Here is a 22,404-nt window from a genome sequence, read left to right as displayed (position 1 = left end):
ATGTATAAAGCAATCCAAGCTCCTGAGAAAATAATTAAAAACTCAATCTCTGTCATTGCTCATGTCTGCAATACTGCAGTCTGCACAGCAAGTACTTTAACCCCATTTCAGAAGGAGATGAAGCATCACTCTGCTTTTCTACAAAGAAACAACCTACACAGGATCTTCTTCATTCTTTGTTCCCTTCCAAAACCTCCAGCTTGCCTTTAGTGAGACAGAAATCCAAAAACAGTTGACGTTCTCATAGCTGATTCCAGGTTTTAGTGCTCCCTCACACACTCTCCTCATACTGCAAAGTGCTTTTGCACTGGTTATTCTCAGTGGCTGAGCTACCTGCTGAGCTGCCCAGCCCAACACCATCCTGCTGCAGAAGGTCCCACACCACAGACAGATGAACGCCCCAAAACACTTCTAGATTTATTCAATTCATAGTTATTTTCAGCCTCAAGAGTTCCCTCCAACAGCAAGGATGTCTCAAAATGGTTACACTTGATAGTTTTCCCTACCTCTTTGGATTTACAAAGAATTACTTGCTGGTGAAAACAAGGGACAAGGAACACAAGCTGTCGTTTGGGCTGGTAAGCTCCAAGAGCAGCTCTGCAAGCAATCCTCCATAAGATATGCTCCTGCCACGCCAATCCTACTGAGCTCTCACAACGAAAAGCAGAAAACGGGGGGGGGGGGGGAAGAAAAGGAAAAAAGAATAAAAGATAATTAAAAAAAAAAAAAACCAACAGAAGTGCAAACCAAAAAAAAAAAACCAATCTGCCCCACGACCTACCTGAACGTCTCTGGTATTCTGAACATACCTTGAACAGGGGAACCGAAGCAAAACCCAGCTGAGAGCTGTTATTGTACCTTACAGAGATTAAACCAGAGTTGGACAAACTCCCTTTAAGCCCATCCCGCATTTGAATTTTCACAAAGTCTCACTGCAACAGAGCAATTCCCTCCCGAAGCAAAATTAAGTCCCGCAGTCTGGCTCAGCAATCTGGTAGCACTTGGATATGACTTAAAAAAATATATTGCTGCAGAGAAGCAAAACAGTTGTGTCTCAGATGAGAATGTTTAAAGAGAGTTAAGACAAAGCACCGCTTTCTCACCATTTCTTTTCAAGTCATGACAAGTATATGAACTACTTCTCTTTTTGCTCATAAAAGATGCTGTGTGATATACCTTCAAAGTCAACGTGCCTACATTTTTGCATTTATAAAAACTTTCAGGATTACTCTTTATCCCTGAAATTCAGCCATACCTCCACACTGGCTACATTACAACTGGCCTAAGATACAAGTTAGAGAATGTCATATGAAACATTCAGGAGAACAGAACATGACAGGTCTGTATCTCCCCAAGATACAAAATTCTACTCCTCGAGTTCCTCCCCATTCCCAAATAATTAGTTTTACTAAACTCTCATCAGTTATTTTAGCTTCTCAGCAGTCAGCTCCGACGAAAGGAAGTCATTCTAACACACTTGAAGTCATCCTTTCCCCGTCATTAAATAACAGCTTTACCTCTTCCACATCAAGGTTCACAGGTATGTTATTGTCACCGCTGTCACCACACAAAATAACTTCTGTGATTTGCAATCAAGTTACATCTGCAGTTACCCACGATGCCAAAAAAGCAAACATACTCTCAGGAAGCTTGCACCTCATCTTCACCACAGCCGTTTGCTTTGCTGGGACAAAGCTATGGGGCAGGGGCCAACGTGCCCTACAGATACAGGACTGCCATTGCTACCTCCCCATCCTGCTCCTGTTGGCTACACCCAGCCATCAAGTCAACACTTTCTAAAAAGCCCAACCCAAAGCCTCACCAACCAGGCAGGAAGCATCCGCCTGACCCCAGAGTGCTGCTAAAACAGCAGCAGGATTCATTCTGATTTATTGTCCCACTCCTGGTGCAGGTTTGAGAAGCAGGAGAGCTGCCGACAGAAGGGATCGGGTACGAAGCCAGACCTTTAGTCTCCTTTTTTACTGACAGCTTCAGCCTACCCCCTTCCAGCTAAGCCATGGAGGGGCCTTGTCACCATGCTTGGTGTTTGGGCTGCCATGCCATAGCGCTGAGCCACTATGAGCCCCCTCCCCTGCTTTCATAAGTTTTGTGCAAGGTGCCATCCTGACACCTACTGCTAATGCTCCTCACACCTTCATATGCAGCAAAAATTGCAGCTCCTGCACTCCATCACAATGCTTACTGTCAGATTTAACCAAATTAAGAAGGTGTTACACTGTACATCATGCCCAATACCATCAAACCATTTTTCCTGTAGGTTCCATTGTGCAAACCCTGCACTCAGGCTCCATTACATTTTTTTGTTGTTTGTTTTTAAATCAGATCACTTTAACAAAGCAGACAAAACAAGCAATATTATGAACTCTCCTTTCAAGATCTTTGGTAGAAACTAGTATAAGAAGTCTGACTGCACTGATGGTGTCAAAGACGTGTACAAAACAGCAACAGTAGAAGGGCATCCTATCAACAGAGCATTCGGATTTTTGCTATTCAAGTAATCATGTGGCCTTGCGTACTCTGACCTCTGCCACCCTACAGAAATGCATATTGCATTGCTTCATCCCCTTCCTGGCAGATGCCTGGCAGCAGCTGAGCAGAGAGAAATAGAAAAGAACACATGCAGGTCAGGAAAGGAAGGATGGGCTGGTTCCAAACTCCCACAAGATGAGGTTATGCTGTGGGAGAGTTGAGCATCGTTGAAAAGACTGTGGTCACAAGTTGCAGGGGCCAAAAGAAGGCTTCATACCTAAGGAAGTGAAAATACTGACACTGCTCATGAAAGAAAAGGGGATGCCCAGGAGTTCAAACACATGGCTGGGCTGGTGTGGGATTTTTGTTTGTTTGCGAGAGAAGTTCATTGCAGCAGCAGTGAGGTAAGGTGACAGTGTGACTGTCTTGATGCTTGATCTTGACAAACAAGAAAAATATCTGGAAATACTTCCTGCAGGAAGATTTTCCCCCTTTTATCTTCCTAGAAGTCTTCACATCAATGGCTTAAATGAAACAATTTAATATTTCATAATATATATGTCAGTCCAATTTTTCAAAGTAAACAAACTTCATTTGCAAGGAGACAAGCAAGTTCTGAAGATATTTTATCTTGTTAGGAAGTGCTCTGGCAAACACATATGAAGAAACCAGAGTGACAGATAAGTATGAACGACTGTTTCGCATCAGCAGAGGACTAAAAGTCAGTTTCTGGATGTTAACTTCTCCAGCCAGTGGGTAGGCAGGCAGCCTCCGAAAAAAACAACTTAGGAAAATGAAAAGAAAATGAAAACAAAAGACTGTGATGGTAATTATTAGAGCAAGATTCACAAGGATCCTGATTTAATTTGGACTGCTTTAAATGTAAAATTAAAAAAAAAAGGGGGGGAGGAAGCAAGGCTATTTGGTGTTGAGAAATAGAAAGCTATAAAACATTTTCTTCTGTATTGATTAGAGGAGGACTCACAGGATAGAGGAGGACTGCTTAGATTAGAGGAACTCATCTTTTGAGTTGATGCCTGCTCTGCTCCCCAGAAAGCAGTTCCTATTTTTTGGACAGGTAGCACCACACCTCCCCTATCAGACAAAGCAAAGCACAGAGAGAAAGCCTGGCCCTGTTGTGAGATACGGAGTTGGTCTGCAGCAGTAAATGAACTGCTTTGAGAGCCAAGCCAACAAGAAAGGGCAAATAACAACCCCACCTCCATCCTTGCTTTAAGGCCTTCAACCTGCTACAAGTTCGTGTTGCTAAGAAAGAAAAATCACATCCACTGCACCTTCTCCATCATCAAGTCAAGCCAGAAAAAATGAAGAGTATACTTAGGAGACCCAGACATAAATTCAAGAGAAAACCTCACAGGAAGAGCAGCTCGCTTTCTGCAGGCAGGGCACACGCAGCCTGCACTGAAACATGCTGATGTATTCTATCAGAAACAATTGTTGCACGCGCTCAACCTAGGATCTGCCTACAGAATCAAAAAGAAAATGACCGTGCCAGTTACTGCCAACTGGAAGGGCTCAGCTCTGTCCCCAGATGCTACTTGTCACAGTGCTGGAGCAGGCAGTGCGACTGCTCTGAACGCTGACTCGAGGCAGCTTCCCAAGCTGCGATGCACAGAGCCAAACTTTTCCAAGTGAGCAAAAGGAATTTCAGCACCACGCTCCCCGATGCTGGGGGAAGCAGCCCTGCAACCTTTGCACAGACCGAGGCTGTGCTTTGGGTACTGTCATGGCAGCCAGCAACACTGCTTTATGAGCAAGCAGTCACCATGGGTGGAAATAGGAGTGTGAGGACCTGGCTGGTTCTGTTAAGTCTGCAACAGACCAGGTGGTCACAGCACCCAAAATGCAGTCTGCACCCACTAAAATGCATCTCACGGCACCAGGAGTGGCGAGAGCATCTCCATCCCTCAAAGAGCAGCATATTTACCTTATCTTCTCCTTTTCTAAATCAAAATATTGGCCAAGAGCCTGGCACTTGTTTCCTCATCACCCTGCAACAGAGCTTTTATTAAAGGAAAATCCTGAAAGACACACAAAACAGACTGGCTTACCACAGGACTTCTCAAACATGCTCGGCCCCACGAGGGCAAACGTGCTGATAAAGATTGCAGCATCAGCTGCATTCCTCAAGAAGTGTGCTTTCACCAGGGCTAAAACAACGCAAATTCATTCTACATACACTGCGAGCGCACCGCTTTCACAAGATCCAGCAGCCACTGCAAATGCCTTTTTCAGCAGAAACCTTCATTTCCCTCTCAGACTGCTCAATCAGAGCATTTCATCAGCACCATTCCACATACATCGACATCTGCCCAACTAAGTATCATATAATTGCCTTACGAAAATGCAACTGGTGGGAAGTATTTCTACCATGTCTCAGTCACACAGAAGATGGTCCTCACTACTTACTACACAGCCACTGAGGGATCTTGCAGCCCCACAACTGCCTATCACACAGGTTTGCTGTATTATCTGTAGGACTCAGTAAAGATCCCTGTTATTAACAGAAGGAAGGACAGTCTCCCCTCCAAACCCATTTACCAAAGCATTTACAGAAAGTGAACAAAACAAATTAGTCTGACACAAATTCATACTGTCTTCCTGCATGTACAGTTAATTACCTATGGGCACACTCAGATGTCCCCAGATGTACAGTTCTTTTCTTCCATTAGTGGTTGCCTGTACTGAAAACATTCATATTCCTTCTTGGAAATGCCTGCATCTTCCAGATTTTTTTTAATGCCATGCTTTAAGGCCATCCAGACATCCATCTTGCAATGCTTCCGGAATTCTACTAGGTTTTTCCCCTTAGGATACCACAGTGAAATCCCCTCGTGTTTGCAAGTTTTAAAGTAGGACGTGAAATAAAAGTCCAGGTTCCAGCTCTTAAAAGCAACAGTGGTTTCAGGCATTATAAAGAACTGCATTAGTCAGGAAAATTGAAAACTACTGAAGCCTTCCCAGAATGGGGAGGATACCTTTCCGCTCCACTAAGCGCTGAAGAACAAATACAGTTAGTGTTATTACAGCCTCTTGTGGAGAAATTCTGTGTTATTCCACATATGCCATGGAAGAGAACAAATTCAAATTCTTTGGATACTGTATTATCTGACAAGAGGTGAAAAGAAGAGCATTTATTTGCTTTATTGTGGTTCCCGAAACCTTAGCCAGGATCAGGGCCCCCATCAGCTCGCACGCTGTAGAAAATGTCAATGCAAACAAAGTTTCTGCCCTGAAGAGGTTACAAACAAGCAGAAGGAGCAGGAAGGGATATGAACACCACATACCTAAATAATAAATCCTCTCCATCCACTTTTCCCAGCTGCTATTTAATTTCATCTTAATTAGTTGGCTTATTTCTTACAGGTATCACAAAGTGTATCTTAAGGACAAACCTGAAAGCCGTGCCTACGGCCCTGCACAGATAACACTGCAAGCCTGTGCACACAGCACAGCTCAGAGCTACCAAAACGGCCTTGAGATTTTCCCATCGTGTCTCATTCACACTTGTTCTTTTTTCTTCCCCCCCAATCAGAAAGGAAAGCAATAGGATGGGCAGGAACAAGAAGGAGAGGCACTGAAGCCATTTGGTATCTCCATGCAAGCCCACCTTTTCCATCTCCTCTCCCTTACACACCATGTGATAATTTACACTTCAATCTTAAGTCTTTGAGGTTCTCAAGCTTTTCACGCTTCATGCTAAGCTTTTTTTTTTTTTTTGTAAGCTTTCATTTTAGATATTCCTCAAGTTTAAGCTCTGCTGAATCCCATCTTCATCTCAACACTTATTTTATTTTTGACGTCGGAAACAATGATCTGTACTTTCTGAGCCTGAAGCACGCACTCCCAACGGTACAAAAACAGCCTCAGCCATAAAGAACTCGTGGTCACGGGAGGGAGAGGACAGCCAAAATACACACTGATGAAGTTACAGATCTCACGGAAAGCATTTGAAAAGATAAGCAGAAATACAGAGAAAGCAGGATGACTTTCCAATTGTAAGGGCTCTGCATCTCAGCACTGTCATGCTGAAAGTCAAAAGGAGGATTTTTTTTTTTTTGTCAAAATGTCACAAAATTTGCTTCATGCAAGCTGTTCTTAGCATAAGGACTCTGGACCTTGTAAGGACTGAACTTCATGCCTTCAAGTACTTAGGGTAACACTCTAGGTAGTTCACGCTACATGCATCCCATAGAAATTAGAGAAACCCTATCTTTCAGAAAGCCAGCCATCAGCAAACTTCCCTTTGCACTGCAACACTACCACCAATAGATACACACGTGATGGGGTAACCTTCATTACAATGCCTTACAACCAATCCTCAGATCCCTCCCCTTTAAACAAACAACCCATAAGCTGCAAAAGAGTTTAAAGAAATCCAGGGATTACTCTGCACATTCATCTGAACCCATTTGGATCTGCTCAGCGCTTGCTGGCACTACAGGCAGTCCAACCACTGAACCTCACCCAACAAAGCACCACGTCCTCACCACTCCCACACGCTCTGTTTTCACAGAATGTTAGTTTATGAAGTGCTCAGAAATATCAGGAGGATTGGGTTTCAGTCCCCAAAGCGCTCACGTTCTAAACTAGACACGATAAACAAAGGCAGTAGGAAACAGCAAGCGCGGGACAAGCTGGCCACATGCAGACAGATCCCTGCTGGAGCCCTGAACTTCATGCAAAGAACTAGAATAGCAACATCTTTCCCAAGTTAACTGCTCTCCCCTAACGTCATGGGAATCACTACACTAGAATATTCCCCTTTTCTTGGGAGTGATATATAAATTACCAAGTTGTATTACTCATCAATTGTCTCCTTGCATTTTTATTTTAAGATAATTAAAATTTGAAACAAAGCCATTCTTGTTTTGGTTTATGTATTTTATTCTTTAATTGTAGCAGTTAAGTCCGAAAATAGAAACAAGCAATGTTAATTTTACTCACATTGTCTTGCCTGGTGTATTTTTTCTGGGTATCCTCCTGCACAGTTTAGATCAGCAATGACTTGCTCTCACTCTTCAGTATTAGGTGAAAGAAGGAATGAATTGTTCACACAATTTGCCCCACTGTTTTCATTCATTCTGAAGGGATGCCAGAAGTCACCATTCACAAAATGAACTACCTTTCTAATTGATGTATTAATGCCCTCTAATGTGCAAGCAGACTGAATAAAAAAGTAAAACCGAGAGCAAAACCAACAAGCGTTCTGTTTAGGCAGGAGAAATAAACCAGTGACCCAATTCTTCAGCTGTAAGCAGGGAGAAATTCGTATAAATCAAGCAGCAATTGCAGCAACTAAAACAAACCTCACCCTGACATTCTGTGATTCTGTGACAGAAGATGAACATACATGCTTCCAGGCATTACAATACTAAATGCAGAATGACTTTCTCCGTAGCTATATTAACGCAGGATTTTTTAGCTAGCCAGAAATAGGAGGCTGGAGGAATCAAGCAAGCAACCCATTCAAAAGTTACCTCACAAACACATAGGTACACAATCCCACTAGCAAAAGCCTCTGACTGTAGAGAGGGGTGGGGAGATGAGGAGCTACATCTCAAGCATGTGGCAGCAATCAGGGTATGAGTGCAGGGCAGCACAGCATGTGCCATTGCAGCTGAGGAAGTGTTGAGCATAAAACCCCAGACATTTGTGTACAACCACCTGAATTCATGTAACTTGCTGAAGGTTAGGTTTTGTAACTAAATTGATTCCTTACAAAAAAAAAAAAAAAAAAAAAATCCCTCCTCCACCATTTCCACAGGTGATGCTGCCTGCCAGCTGCGTCCTGTCTGCAAACAAAACCATATGTTGCCATTCAATTACAGACACAGAGGAGTTTCATTTAGCTGCAAGCAATGGAGAGGAGATGTAAACACGTTTTGTATCGGCCTGGCCCTGCTGTCCTCGCCTCCGAAGGACCACTGGCAGGTCTTCGAGCCCCCACTGCAACCAGGTGCATGCAGACAGCTTTAGCAGCACCAGAAAGAGATGCAACTTCATGACACTCTCCTTCCTCAGTAAAGGATGGAGAAGGAATGAGTTTAACTGAAAAATCAGCCCTAAATGTTAAATGCTGTTGGAGAGCTCAGCACTGCAGCCTTCCCCATGCAGCAGGCCCCACCAACAGAAGGCCAAGAGTTGCTACAGCAACAGCTTAACTGCATGCAGAGCCTCACTGGAACGAAAGCTAACAGAGCGTCACTGATTTAATTGACTGATGATTTAATAAAATGCTCTGGATATAGATTAACTTGCTTTGCATAATGTAGCTTGGCTTCCTGGTGGCAGCAATGGACCCACGCTGTTAACAGGCCGGAGCCCAGCCTGCAGCGCAGGGCTGCGGTTTTTGGGGCTCCCACCTTACCATCCAAACTGTGGAAGGGGATCAAGCCGTGCGGGGTAAACCAAAGCAGCCACATCCCCCAGGCCCAGCAGAGGAAGGCAGCAAGCACTCCCAAAACACACACCTGGTTTCTCCACTGCCATCATTAGATACAAAAACCCCACAAAACTCAAATCGCTGTGGTTATCACCATATGCTCCACATGCCCAGCTTCCAAGAAACAAAGACTCTGTAGAAGTTGAAACAACAGAGAGTAAAAGGATTATTAGCTAGCTCTAATTATACAAACTGATCTCATCCTCTTGTCATAAGCCTCTTTCCTGTGTCCGGAATCTATTTGTGTATCATAAAGACCAGTCTCCTGTAAATGTACAAGGGTCATCAGCACAGGGCGATTCATTTCACGTTTTACAGTACACACATATTGTCAACCAATCCACTTGTAACAAGATATCACTGCCCTCACTTGTCAATTGCTACTTGAAAATCTTACTAATGGCAAACAGTAATTAAGATACCGAGTCCTAAAACCCAAGCAGCATTTTATAAGTAGCTACCATGTAGCTGTAATAAAATAAAAAGCACAGGCTCTATCTTCAGCTCAAGTAGCTACATCCTAATAAAGTTAAGAACTAACAGTCGACTTGAATTATAGTGCAGCATGTACGCAAAAGCACACGTATGTTTATACTCAAATTAAGTCCTCCAACAGGTTCTGGGGCAGCTGTTTCACGTAGGCACAAAACATTTATCTCAGGCTCAAGTATTAACTGCCAGAAATCTTTAGCAGACCTTCTGGGTGCCTCTTCAAATGAGCAAAATTCAGCTGATAGCCTTTAATACACTGCGTAGCTAGAATACACGTGATGGGAGTCTTGAAAAATGTACATCATTGACCCACTCCCAGCAACTAATGGAGCCCTCTGGTACTCATTGCCAGAAAGAAAAAAGCAGAGTTACAGTTTGTAAGACACAACATTAAGTATACAGCATGCAGGGAAGGTATCACAAAAAGCAAAACCCAAAGCAACAGAGTATCACAGAGTATAACAGAGTATCTAAAGCAGAGATGACAGAGTACACATAGAAATCTGAAAATTAAACTAAAAACAAAATCAAACAAATTCAAATGAGCACAGATTCTACACAATATCACCACCTCACCCCCTGCGTCCAATCCCTTTGGCAACTAGCCCACAAGCAATAAAGTAAGTTTTGCAAACAGACATCCAGCTTTGCACCTGAGATCATTGCTTCCAGCAGCCCTCACAAAGCAAGCTTTCAGGCTGGCCCCTCAGGAGCCCAATGGGTTAATGCCCACAGGTTGCAGTCACACCAGTAAATCATTTATTACCCCAGCTCAGGGACAAGCAGCTATGCAGAACCAGGAGCCCACGCTGCGCAGCTGTTCTCCAGCCAGGCAGTTCTGCACAATTATGTTATAACACAGGATTAAATTTGGGGAGTGGAAATGCATCCCTTTATTATTGATATTTCTTGGGTTTTTTTGTTTGTTTTTCATCAAGTTATGCAGCTATTTTAAATGTTACAGAATTCATTAACATGAAGTTCATTAGGCAGTAACCATGAATGAAATGAAGGGATCATCATTACAAGCACAGTTAGGGAAACGCTGGACCAGCAGCCAAAATGAGGGAAGGCTTTGAGGAATAAGGAAAGCTGCTCCTAAACTCAAGTTTAGTTTTTTTCCTAGACCCATCAGAGAACACACATCTGAAAGCAGTCGTGGTGCAGATGTTGGTTCCCAGAGGGCCAGGTAAACAGCACTCACTGCCCTGGCACTGGAAACCTTTGCACCTTCCTTTCCAGCAGGCACTGCTCAATGCATGCTCCTGTGCTCCAGAAATTAACAGGAAGTTAAGAAACTACTCAGAAGGGTGATGAGGCACTGGAACAGCTTGCCCAGAGCTGTGATGCCCCATCTATGGCTGGACGAGGCCCCGGACAGCCTGATCTGGTAGCAAATCAAGCAGCAAACCACTTGTCTTACACAGAAACTCATGTATTGCATTCCTCCACTAGCCATGTGCAGCACATCCAGGTAATGATCTGAACTCATGATGGATGCAGGGACCAGCCCTCTGACAGCCACATCCTCGAAGGAATGCTTTCCCAATAGAGGTTTCATTCATAATTTCACCCATGATTCTAAGACAATTATTTTTTTTCCCCTCAAAATCAGCAAACAGGTACAACACCCCTACCAACCCCATCTAAAAAAAAGGAAAACAAAATAATCACAATAAATGCTTGTCTCCCTAGCACAGCACCAGCTTATGATTGATCCACCCAGCTGTTGCTATAACACTGCCAAATGATTTGGGCCCAGCACTGCTAACCACACTGCTTTGCACCAGTCTTCTTGGGCACAGCCATGGAAAATGTGAGACTCCACAGAAGGTAAACAGGTTACACACACAAGAGGAGAAAACAACTCTCTGACAGAGGCCAAGCACTGCAAGCACCCGTTTCCAAAGAAGGCTCCCACAGTTTCTTTGCTTTAGGCTAACAGTTTTTTTCCAACCTGAGTATTTTTGGAAAAAACGACTATAACTGCATGAGACACAACAGTTCCTGATGGTCCTACAGAAGCTACATGTCATCTACAAGTCAGATCCATCCCCTGATCTGGTTCACCACATTGAGAGGCTATGGAACTGAAAAAGCAGCACTGAACACACACCTGGAGCACTGCAGGACGGAGCAGGAAGCACATGGGGCTCACAAGAGGCTCACAATGAGCCACGCTCCCCTGGCAGGAGCCCTGTGTGCCCCAACTCCCATCCCCAGCAGCTTCTGGAGAAACCCTCAGGCTGAGAACACCAGAACCACCTGTCTACCCCCAGGGACAGGTGCACAGTGCCTTAAAACAATAGGGAAGAGCAGCTGGTGCCTTAAGTGCTATGGACTGTTTGACACTGTGGCACACTCAATGGAACAGCGAGAACACGTACAACTGCAGTATGAATCAAGTTGTGAGTTCACTTGTGAGACATGTAGTCTCCAATGTAATTCTTCACCAGCACCTTCAGCACTCTTCGTACCATTCAATACTATTCTACTTTTTTCTTCTTTTTTTTTTTTCCCCTCAAATTTGCTTGTCATAATGCTTTAATATCCTCATCCCCCCCCTTGCCATCCAGCAGGTAAGCTAGGCAAACCCATTCCCCAAAACACATCGCCTCAGCATTCGCTTGTACCCAAGAGCTGTCAAAACACGCAAACTTACTTGAACTGCATGAAGCAGCACCAACAGTCCGAGATGTCCTTCCAGGCCTTCCCCCAGTGAGCATAGAGCAGGACTCGAGGTTCAGCTCCTGCAAGAGAAGAAGGAGGAGTCACCGGGGTGCAACAAGGCCTGTCCTGAGAACCTACACCCGCCCCACCACGCCTGGGGTATGGAAGCCATCCACCAACCTGTGCCTTGTGGCCAGACAGAAGACAGTAGCCTCTGAGTGCAGCCCTGGGCAGAGGCCTGCTTCCAGGCTTATATGAGGACAGCATGAAACCCATCTGTGGGTCTGGGCTTGATCCTGCCCTGTTCCCATCCACAGCACAGATGGGTTGGTATCCGTTACCCTTACCTTGAACATGAAATCCTGCAAATTCATCCCCTTACACCTATCTTAATCCCTTCAAAGTAGTTGGGTACCCTCATTATCACAAGGCACGTTAAAGAAGACAAAAGCACCCAATACAAATTGATGGCCAGTGAGAGTTGGCTGATGAAGCCCATAATCTACCAGCAATCCTCTGCCAAACCCTGATGGGCAACCTGCACTTCTCCACAGGCAGATTTCCTGCCCCAGCCCCAGGGCTAAGCCTGCCCTATGGAGCACACCTGGAAAGAGCAGTTAAAAGGACTGAATGGCAAGTCAAGAAAGAGTAGGGGTTGTGATTTTGTGTATCAAATGTTGTGTGAGAGATTGGATTACCTAAATGATAGTCACTGAGGCCCCTCTGACCACCATTTCATTGCCACACCAGCAGTGTTTGTGGGTAGGCACGCAGCACCCAACGAAGCACAACGTGCCACTGCTCTACCAGAGACAGTGCCCCTACACTGTCTGCACAGCCCAAAAGCACAATTACAAGCACCTCAAGAATAATGGCAAATGGCAAAGCTTGCTAGCAGCTAGAAAAATGATTGTGTTCCATGAATTGACTGGAGAAGGTAAAAGCTGGCAGATGGAGCATTGCAAAACAAGCCTCCTTCATTCACCCACAGAGGCACAGCAGAACCTGAATGCTGCCACATCAGTTGTACACAAAGTTTTTTGTCAGCACTGTTACTAAAATTTCCCTTAATTCTGCTGGTGGGCTCCTGCTGAGGGACCGGGACAGCACTTTGCAAGGCATCATAGGACACTGCAGGCAGAAAAGGGTTTTTTCCATATACACTTCAGCACAGACTATTTCAAACTGGAAAAAGGAAAAAAAAAAAAAACAACTTACCCTCTTGTTCCTCTTAAAGCAGCAAGGAAAAGAGGGGAAAAATAAGGAGCCCATGACTCCTTGTTCTGGTATCATATTTCTAAATTACATTTCCATGGCAAAGTACTGAGCTGAAAGAACTACCTGAACTCTCCAGTACCAGGCAAAGGAAACAAACCTCCTCTGGATTCATTAACCAGTAAAAACCTCCCTCCCAGTCCGAAGCAAACAGACTGGAACTTCCCTCCAGCATTCCTGCAGAGCTGCTTTCAGGACTGCACGTTAAAGCGTGGTCACAGTTTGATAAGGCGATGATTAACTACATTAAGTAAGAAACATTAACCCAAGGCTCCTGGTAGTGATCCCATGTTGATCAGAGAGTGTGATGATCAGCAGCTCTCTGCAAGGCATACAGTACAACTGTGCAGCGGTTTCACTTGTTTGTGAGGCTGATAACTTGGCTTTCAATACCACAGAGCTTCAGCAAGCTTTACTGCTACTCCTGTAAGCTGGCAAGCACTGCAGGCAGAGATAACACTGGTAAATACACAGTGAGTGTGCAGTGAATCACTGCAGGTTTTTCATCGTACCCATTAAGGAATGAGGGTGTGTATATGGAGGCACACATGCAAAACTCACTGGGATGTTTATGACTTGGAAAGTATTAGCAAGTGGAGAAAATCAACCAGCTTCACAATAAGACATTACTCTTTTGGGGCTTTCTGTTCCGAGTTCATTCTGGAGGAGTTTTCAGTTTAGCACAAGCAGGTGCAAAGAATATTAACAAGCCTTAGATTTCTAGTTCTGTATGTGAAAAGCCTGCACACTCTATAAAGCTGTCCAAATAAAGGAATTAACTGCCCAAAGGTTTCTCCTTTCCATGGAAATGCATTGAGATAACTCCTGCATGTGTAAGTAGACTCATTTTAGAAGGGTTTCCCCATATGGGTTTCTCCTCATCCTCTACTGTGAAACAATTTCCCAGCACTTACAAACACAGACATCGCCTCTCTTATGTGCACCTTAAAGAATAGACTTAAACATCTTAAAGAATAGAAAAAACAATTACGTCCTATAGCTGTGTTTATACTGCTTAACAAGGAAGAAAACACAAAATCTCTTCCACATCATTACAGGAAGATGATGACATGCAGCTAGCAAAGGGGTTTGCCCATGCCTACCCTGCCAGGCAGCAACAGCACAAGGAAGAGATCTCAGTTCAAGCAAATCTCTTTCCACAGCAAATTCTCTAGGCTAGGACAATAGGAAAAAGTTTAAAAGTATATTAAATAGGGGGAGAAAAAAGTTTATTGAAGGAAAATAGCTGGAGATAAAATCTCTTTTCAAGTTTTAACTAGCACATACAAATACATGCTATTTTCTATACTTACTTGCAAACATCATCAGTTATAAAAGGCTCCTACACCTCTGCCAGCACTCCTCCATTCTGACCCATAACTCTGAGTGATTTCTGCCCAACAGGGCCCACAGTAACACTGCAAGTTATCACAACATCTCACAGAGCTCACTTAACATAAATGGGAATATAAAGAAAAGTCCCTTTGAGACTCGCCTTTACAGAATGTGTTCCACTTGGATTTAATGAAAAAGAGGAAAAAGATCTTATCAGGACAGAACTGAGGGCTGATTTCCTGTGGTCCCTCTCCCTTCATACTGAGATGGCAAATGCAGAATTTGCCCATCAATGCCGAGTGATGAAATGTGCTGGTGGATAAGGACAGCATTATGGCTATCTACGTTCTTAAAGAGAGAAGGTAAACAGTGCTGAGGAATGGGATAGTTGCATACGTAATTATCTTAAAGAAAAATAAATAATAAGCCTAATAACTTAAGGGTGATCTACATCTTTACAGGCAGAGGAGCCAAGCGGCACAAGTACTCACTACTCACTCATAAATGAAGTCAATGTCAGGGGCTGTAAACACAGCAAGATAGAGTTGTCTGCATCTGAAACACGTTTAGGAGCAGCCAGCTGGGGCATGGAGAGCTGAAAGGTGGGCAGGGACCAGCAAGGCTCTCCTGAATGTTCAGCAGAACCCAAGCATGCAGGCCCCAGGGTCTCCAGTGCTCAGCTGCTTCTTCTACAGAGCCAAGTCAATCAGAGAGCTCCCAAAACACGGCCATCACACAGAAACCACTTCCTACTTGTTTTTTGTTGTTGTTTTTTATTTTTCCCCTGAACAGAAAACCAATTTCTTCTTCTGAGAAGCACTACACAGTTTGTTGGTTTTTTTCCCCCCTCTGCAAACTGATTGTTTTGACACATAAAATGAGTTATCTCACCATCTGTTTGTAATTGCCATAATGAAGCTTTAGCAAACTCAAAAAAAAACAGCATCAAGAACAGGGCAGTAATGGTCTGGGAGATGAAATGCTGATTATTTGGGATTATTTCATATGGCTGAGATCTTTCGATAGCCAAGACACCCAAACAAACCTCTGCAGTATTTCCAGGTTTTGGCTGTTGCATGCTACGAAATCTCCCTATAATTACATATCAAATGACGTCAAGGAAAGCTCAGTCATTGGATCCATGTCTGCGTGCTGCTACCTCGTTGCTTTTAATACACAGCCTATACTTAAGCATCATGATATTCACACTACAGGAAGTCCTTTCCCTGCCTCTACTGGGCTTCCAGGAGAAGCTGGCTCACAAGACCTTTTTTGGAAGTTGGTCTGAGCTATGCTTCCTAATTCCTTAGGGAAGGGAGCCTGGACAAGGTATTCCACATGCTATGAAGCCACCTTCACAGCACCAACTTCTTCCCCACTGACCACAGGGAAAACCAAAGGTCCCACCAAAGCTGGACAGGAGCAGCAGCATCCAAGCAGTGCAATTCAGTGCGACAAAACCATTTGCTATGGCTATGGACACACATGGGCAAAACAGATGTGAAAATAAAAGATCCTTTCCCTAAAATCTGCTTTATTTTGGACAGATGTAAAGGCAAAGAGGGTCTACAAACCACAGCATCACACTAAATGTTTACCAGAACAGCAGAGGGTTGAATGCAGCCATCACATTTACCACACACACCAGGTTCCTCCAAAACCAAACAGCAACATTTTGTTTAGAGGGCTGTATCAAACTCGACGCCTGCACAAAGAAAAGCTAGGAATTTTAAAATAATAGTAAATAAATAAAACACAACTATATGCCACACCACGATTGCCATTCTGTAGACAGAAACTATAAGGGAAAAAACGAAATGCATAATAGTGTTTTTGTGCCTCATTACAGTTCTCACTGATAGACCAAAAGGAAAATTAGGTCTCGCTATGGGTATTTCATCTCCTTTAAAATGATGTATGCTGCAGCATCCATCCCAAGTAGCAACTACTGTTTTCTAGATGGTCTTGTAGAGTAAGGACATAGCTGGCTGTGGAAGACTTCAAAACCTACCTCAAGGAGTTTAGAATTAAGTGTTAAGGTGTGCTGGACCTTAGCACTTCATTAAATCACCATAGCAAAGATCACCATTCCCTGTGCTGCTGGGGAATCGTACTGGAGCGATGAGCTAAAAACCAAAGCAAACAGATGCAGTAACATCCCAAGCCCACTCAACCACTCCCAACAGACAAAGTCTTCAAATTCTGGTACAGTTCTTTCTGCTTCTCCTCTATTTTTCCCTGAAACAGCCAGGGCAGACAACCTGTCACCCTGCAGAGCACTGCGTGACCTCAAGAAAAGGAAGAACTGCTGCAAATGAGACACTGAGATAAATGAGGTTGGCTCATGAAGGTCAGCCGTCCAATGCCCTGATCAAAGCATGGCTGTGACATCATGGCAATGACATCAACCCTGTTCTCTCTCTGTTCCAATTTGTCACTTAATTGTGGTTTCTGTCTCAATTTTCAGTTGAGAAATGGAGTGAGAAAGAACTGCTTGGCCACTGGAATGAAGTCAAAGTCATTAGCAGTTGTGAGGTACTCCAACTTGAGAAGAAAAAAAAAAGTGAAGACAGTAAACAGTGATTACTGTACTTAGAAACCTTCTGATAAGGATGGAAACATGCACATATTGCAACCAACTTCCTTCCTCTTCTTAAAGGAAGCTTATGAAAAAAATGGAGACTGACTTTTTACATGGTCTGATAGTGACAGCACAGAGGCGAATGGTTTTAAATTAAAAGAGGCAAGATTAAGATTAGCTGTGAGGAGGAAATCTCTTGAGAGAGCAGTGAGCCCCCTGGCACAGCTACTCAGAGAGCTATGGGTGCCCCATCCCTAGAGGTTCTCCAGGCAGCTCAAGGTTGGATGGGGCCCTGGGCAGCCTGAGCTGGTAGGGGGCAACCAGCCCACAGCAGGGGTTGGAACTGGGTGGGCTTTAAGGTCCCTTCCAACTCAAGCCATTTTATGATTCTGTGATTCCAATAGCACACAAGCGTTGGCAAACGAACACAAATGAAATGCTCTTCTGCTGTGCTAGTACAAAGCAGCAAGTGCAAGCCCAGGCTGCATGCAGTTGTGGCTCCATGAACAAGGTCCCCATGCTCAGCCCATGGATGCAGCAGCTGGGGTCTCTTCGCCAGGCTGTTTGCATATCAAACATATTAAGTGCTGGGAGAGGAACAGACGGGCCCAGAAAACGCAGCAACCCGCCCAGGATGCAACCATCACCTCCCCACCCACACAACCACAAAGAGTGCCACCCAGCATCAGTGTCCCCACAGAGAATCAGAGTCCCCTGCCCATGGAGCAGCTGCTCAGAGTGCCAGGCTGCCCGGGTGTGCCAGGCGCTGTGGGATTACGTTATTTCATTGCTCAAAACAACCTGTCACCAGAGCTACGTAGAGCTTAATTATATAAATAAGGAGATCTGTATAATGTTCCTAAACCAATAATGAAAGAGAAGGTCTAATGATGCAACAAAAATCTGCAACCCAGCGCTCAGATTACAGGCTGTTGCACAACAGCTCGAGCAATTCGGCACTGGCAGCTAGCTGCAGGGTTGTACTGGGGATGATGCTTTCCCAGAGTCAACCAGATGCACCCGCCTCCCCTGCACCAGCAAGGGAAGGGTGAATGGGAAGCACTCTGCTCTAGCAGCAGCACCATCCCCAGAGATGCTCCAAAGCAAACACCCACTGTATCCTCAGTCACGTGCCATATTTGCATCCAAAGGCTGTCCAAGCAAGAGAAGTGCTGCTGTTTCCAGGGCCAGGTCACATTACAGAGGTGGCATCGCCCAGCTCCAACCAGCTGCTTTACAACCACAGTGACTTTTGCACTGCTGGGTGATCTCGCTCCCAGTTGCAGGCCTATCTAAAAAAGCGTTATCAGCACTAGATCAACAGAGATATCACCCATCAACTGTGACAATAAATGTGGCAATTGAGCTATTTGATCAGCACTCACAGCATGAGCAGTTTACACGGAAGTGACTGTACGTATCCCAAGACAGCTGAGTGGGTTTTCTTTTCCTGAGTAGGCTCAAATACTTCCAGATAATATTGATCTCTATTCATAGCATAGCATAACTGGGAAATCATTTGGCTTGAAATGGCTTTTCTGCTATATTGACATCTTACATCAATAAACATGGTACCGAACTGCAGCTCAGCAGCATCATTTTAGTTATTCCTGTTAAGCAGTCAGATGAAAAACACCGTGCCAGCGCCAGGGCCAAGAAGCGTCGTTTGGGCTTTCAAAATCAGCCAAGTGCCACAGTCAGCACAGGAACTGAATGCTGACAGACTCCAGAGCTCACTCCCACGTGTTTCCTGTCTCATAGGCCATCCCTGCTGTCACTTTGGGGCTCAGCAGCCGCTCCGTGGGCTGTGGCTGTACAGCTGGCGATGAACAAGGCTCTGTGAGGCCACAAAAAGCAGGCACAGCTCAGAGGTTTTTCTTCATAGATCACTGAGGACTCACAGTGAAACCTCCAGGCGCATCCTGTGCTGCAGGTTGTTGCTGGGTCTGCTCCATCCCAGCTCCTGGGAAGAAGTTTGAGCAAGTGGGCATTTCATTGCTGAAAATACCACTGAGCACACAGCAGCAGAGCTGGGAAAACTACACAGCATTTGTCCTTTATTTCCTTCATGTACAGACCCATTTTTGCCCCAGCAGATCTTATCGCAGGGCACTGCTCTGAGCCTCTTCCAGCCGGGATGGATCAGGCAGCTCATATCATTGGGTGGCTGAAAGCAAACAATGTGCAGCCATGGAGAGTCTTTCAGTGGGCTGTCTGCTTTACTTTCATGCAACCTTTTTCTCCTCCTCTAACAAGGAAACTGTTCTCCTTCAACTGCTTTTGTATTTTTGCCTTCCTCCTCGAGAGGCAGAAGTTTGCAGGAAGATCTTTAAAAGTCACAGCTACTCTGCATACTGCGAGCAGAGAAGCAAGGGACATCAATGAACAGCATGAGCTCTTCGCACGGACTTTGCTCAACAACGAAACAGCCCAGTGCTCCTGGGGAGGAAGCAAAAGAAGACTTCCAAAACAAGTCAACAAGCATCCATGTAACACACGTCCAAATCACTGACAACAAATCTACCTAAAACCATCTGAGCATCTGCTGCTGCATTTCTCCCCCCAGCCACTCCCTGCAGCAAAGCTTCTTCAGTTAAAACAACAAAAGCAGTTTTCATTGAATAGACTTCCCTTCCTTCTTGCAGTTACACAGCAAAGGATCTCACTGATCAACGCAATGAGCATTGCAGGGAAAAGTCAGCATTACAGCTGACTGTAATTGCAGCACACACCCTTTGGCCAGTACACCTGTACCCGCCTGCTTGTGCAATACCCTGGGTGTCAGCAGTCCCAGTGGGTGCTGCCCAAGCACGAGCGCAACGAAGGCACAGCCCGCAATTCCACGTGCACACAGGGTTTCCAGTGTCCATCTGCCCATCTGCACCTGTGTAAGTGGTGATTCACTCACTGCAAGCACAACCCCACATCGTTTGGATCTCCCCTCTGCTGTATTCCTGTTGTTGATGCTAATCTGTTCGCACACTGCCTGCCTTCCCCAGGACTTGTCGTAATCCTGCACAACAATAAACAGGGTTAGCTTGAGTAAAACAAAACAAACCACCAACGATATTTAACTGGTTTTCCTGAGCTGAGAGGGGCTCATCAATAGCACATACAGCCTTTTCAGTATACTGCAGTTATAAGGACCTGTAAAGATTTTGCTCCTTGTTTTGTTTCAGCTGGCCATAGCCAGTTTACAGCACTATGCATGGCCACTGTCTGACCCAGGATGTTTTTAATTGCTATCAATAAGGGAAAAGAGACAAAACTGACTACAGCAATGCTGGTCACAGAGAGCCAAACACACTGCTGAAGTCCACCTGGCTGATAGTCCATATCACCACTAAGCTCAGCAGCAAAAGTAGTATTCATCAAACCATTACTGCTTCAGACAGACACCTGTCCCTATGGGTGACCACACACACTGGCACTCAGTCAAGATCCACAACACTTGGCTATTTTTAAGTCACCGGTTTGCTCAGTATTTTGTGATTTTATTCTGAAGGAAAATGTTTTAAGGCAGGGACCACAGCATCGTATTTAATGTTGTTCTTACCTCTGGTCAAATAACCTTACTCTCTGTGCTTCTCATTTGTTGATGCTCAAGTTATCTTTTTCCATGATAACGATTTCACTTCTGTTTCTTCTTTTCCCCCTCCAGGTGCCCTGCCCTGAACAACAGCAGACTTCAATCTAGACGTAACTCCGCAGATAACATCTATTGCTAAACATCATTTTTCTGATCTATACTTACAAAGTGCACCAAGATATGCTCAATTAAAATGCTCACCGTGACGTCTAAGGGCACACACGCACTTTTTCCTTAGCACTGTTAGAACTAGAAACCAGAACTTCATGCCATGAAGAACAGTGATACAGACACCAATTCAATTTTTGTGTTCCCTGAAAATGAAATCGTATTTCTACAGATAACAGAAAACAAAGATAGAATGGCAGGAAAGGGCTCTTTGCTTACACCTAAATTCTTGCCGACGACACGGGAGTAAGAGATCTCCTGAGAACCTCAGGTGGAAGAAGGACAACCAGAAGCTGATTAGCTTCCAAGCAACAGAGATCTCTGCATGCAAACGTCATGAGTGGCAAAAGGCTGGCAGGTATGCAGGTGATTAAGAAAGAATGAAAGGGTGGTGGCACACAAAGAGAAAAAAAACAGTTTTTCCAGTGTTCCTACATGAGATTAGCATCTACTGACTGACTGACTTTGCTTCTTCTTCTTCCCTGGCACCTCAGGCCAAGAGATTGTTTGTTTCCAGGCTTTTCCAAAATGATGTAAGGGTCAGAAGAAAGCACGAGGACCATGTAAATTCAGTTGCTTCTATCAGAGGCTGACAAATTTCACCCACATTTTCCACTCAAGCCATAAGTTCGGGATTGGGTCCATCTGTAACTGTTTGCAGGAGAATTCAAATTGAAGACCAACAACCCCAAAGAATTTGTCTTTGGCAATTTTTTCACAGCTAGAACTGCAACTGTTTTCCTCTGAAAGTTCTACCTCTCAACTACGAGAGCATTGGGAGCAGAAAGGAGCACAGCGCTGTGACTGGAAACAAAAGCTTAATGCAGAGCTCCAGGATGAGATCAAATCCCATTTTGCTGCTCAGAAGTGCACCCATCTGGCTCCTTTCGAGCATCACCAAAACGTTCAGGTTCGACTTTCCTTTTTCATCCTCAAGGCTACGGAACAAATTAGGAGCCACCCAGGACTGAAAGCTTCCTCCACACCTCTGCAACTGGAATCTACTTTCTCTGACCTACTTTTTTAATAACTTGTGCGTCTGCTGGAAGTAAAACACAGGTTCTTGATTTGAATCCTGTGTGCCCCACCTCTGAAGCTCCTCTCCTGGCCACAATCTTTCCTTAAGCAACTGAGGAAATGAAATACAAAACATTGAACAAATGGGAGGGTCAGACTTAAACCAACAAAGACAAGGAAATTGCAAGTTAAGCCTCCTGTTCTGCCCTTGATTCACCTTGTTATGTTCAGCTACCACTCCGTGCACAGACTCTTCCACTCTCCTACCACCTGAGAGTAAACGATAAAGCAAACAGCATGATTTATGCACAGATGACATTC

General features: G+C 44.5%; 1 protein-coding gene across 5 annotated transcripts in view; it reads right to left on the bottom strand.

Annotated features, from left to right (window-relative positions):
- The window catches only part of AKAP13 (A-kinase anchoring protein 13), a 192,575-nt gene that overhangs the window by 143,261 nt on the left and 26,910 nt on the right, over nucleotides 1-22,404 (bottom strand). For all 5 annotated transcript variants that reach the window (XM_042824004.1, XM_042824005.1, XM_042824007.1 and 2 more), the window contains exon 2: nucleotides 12,111-12,198. The gene's annotated coding sequence lies outside the window, so the exon portion shown is untranslated. The remainder of the gene's footprint in view (nucleotides 1-12,110; nucleotides 12,199-22,404) is intronic.

This window comes from Centrocercus urophasianus, unplaced genomic scaffold (assembly GCF_019232065.1).
Source record: "Centrocercus urophasianus isolate 14NV4802_14NV808 unplaced genomic scaffold, USGS_Curo_1.0 seq_23, whole genome shotgun sequence".
Taxonomy (NCBI): Eukaryota; Metazoa; Chordata; class Aves; order Galliformes; family Phasianidae; genus Centrocercus; species Centrocercus urophasianus.
The sequence above is the reverse complement of the archived record's forward strand: the minus strand, read 5'-3'. Positions and strand labels throughout refer to the sequence as shown.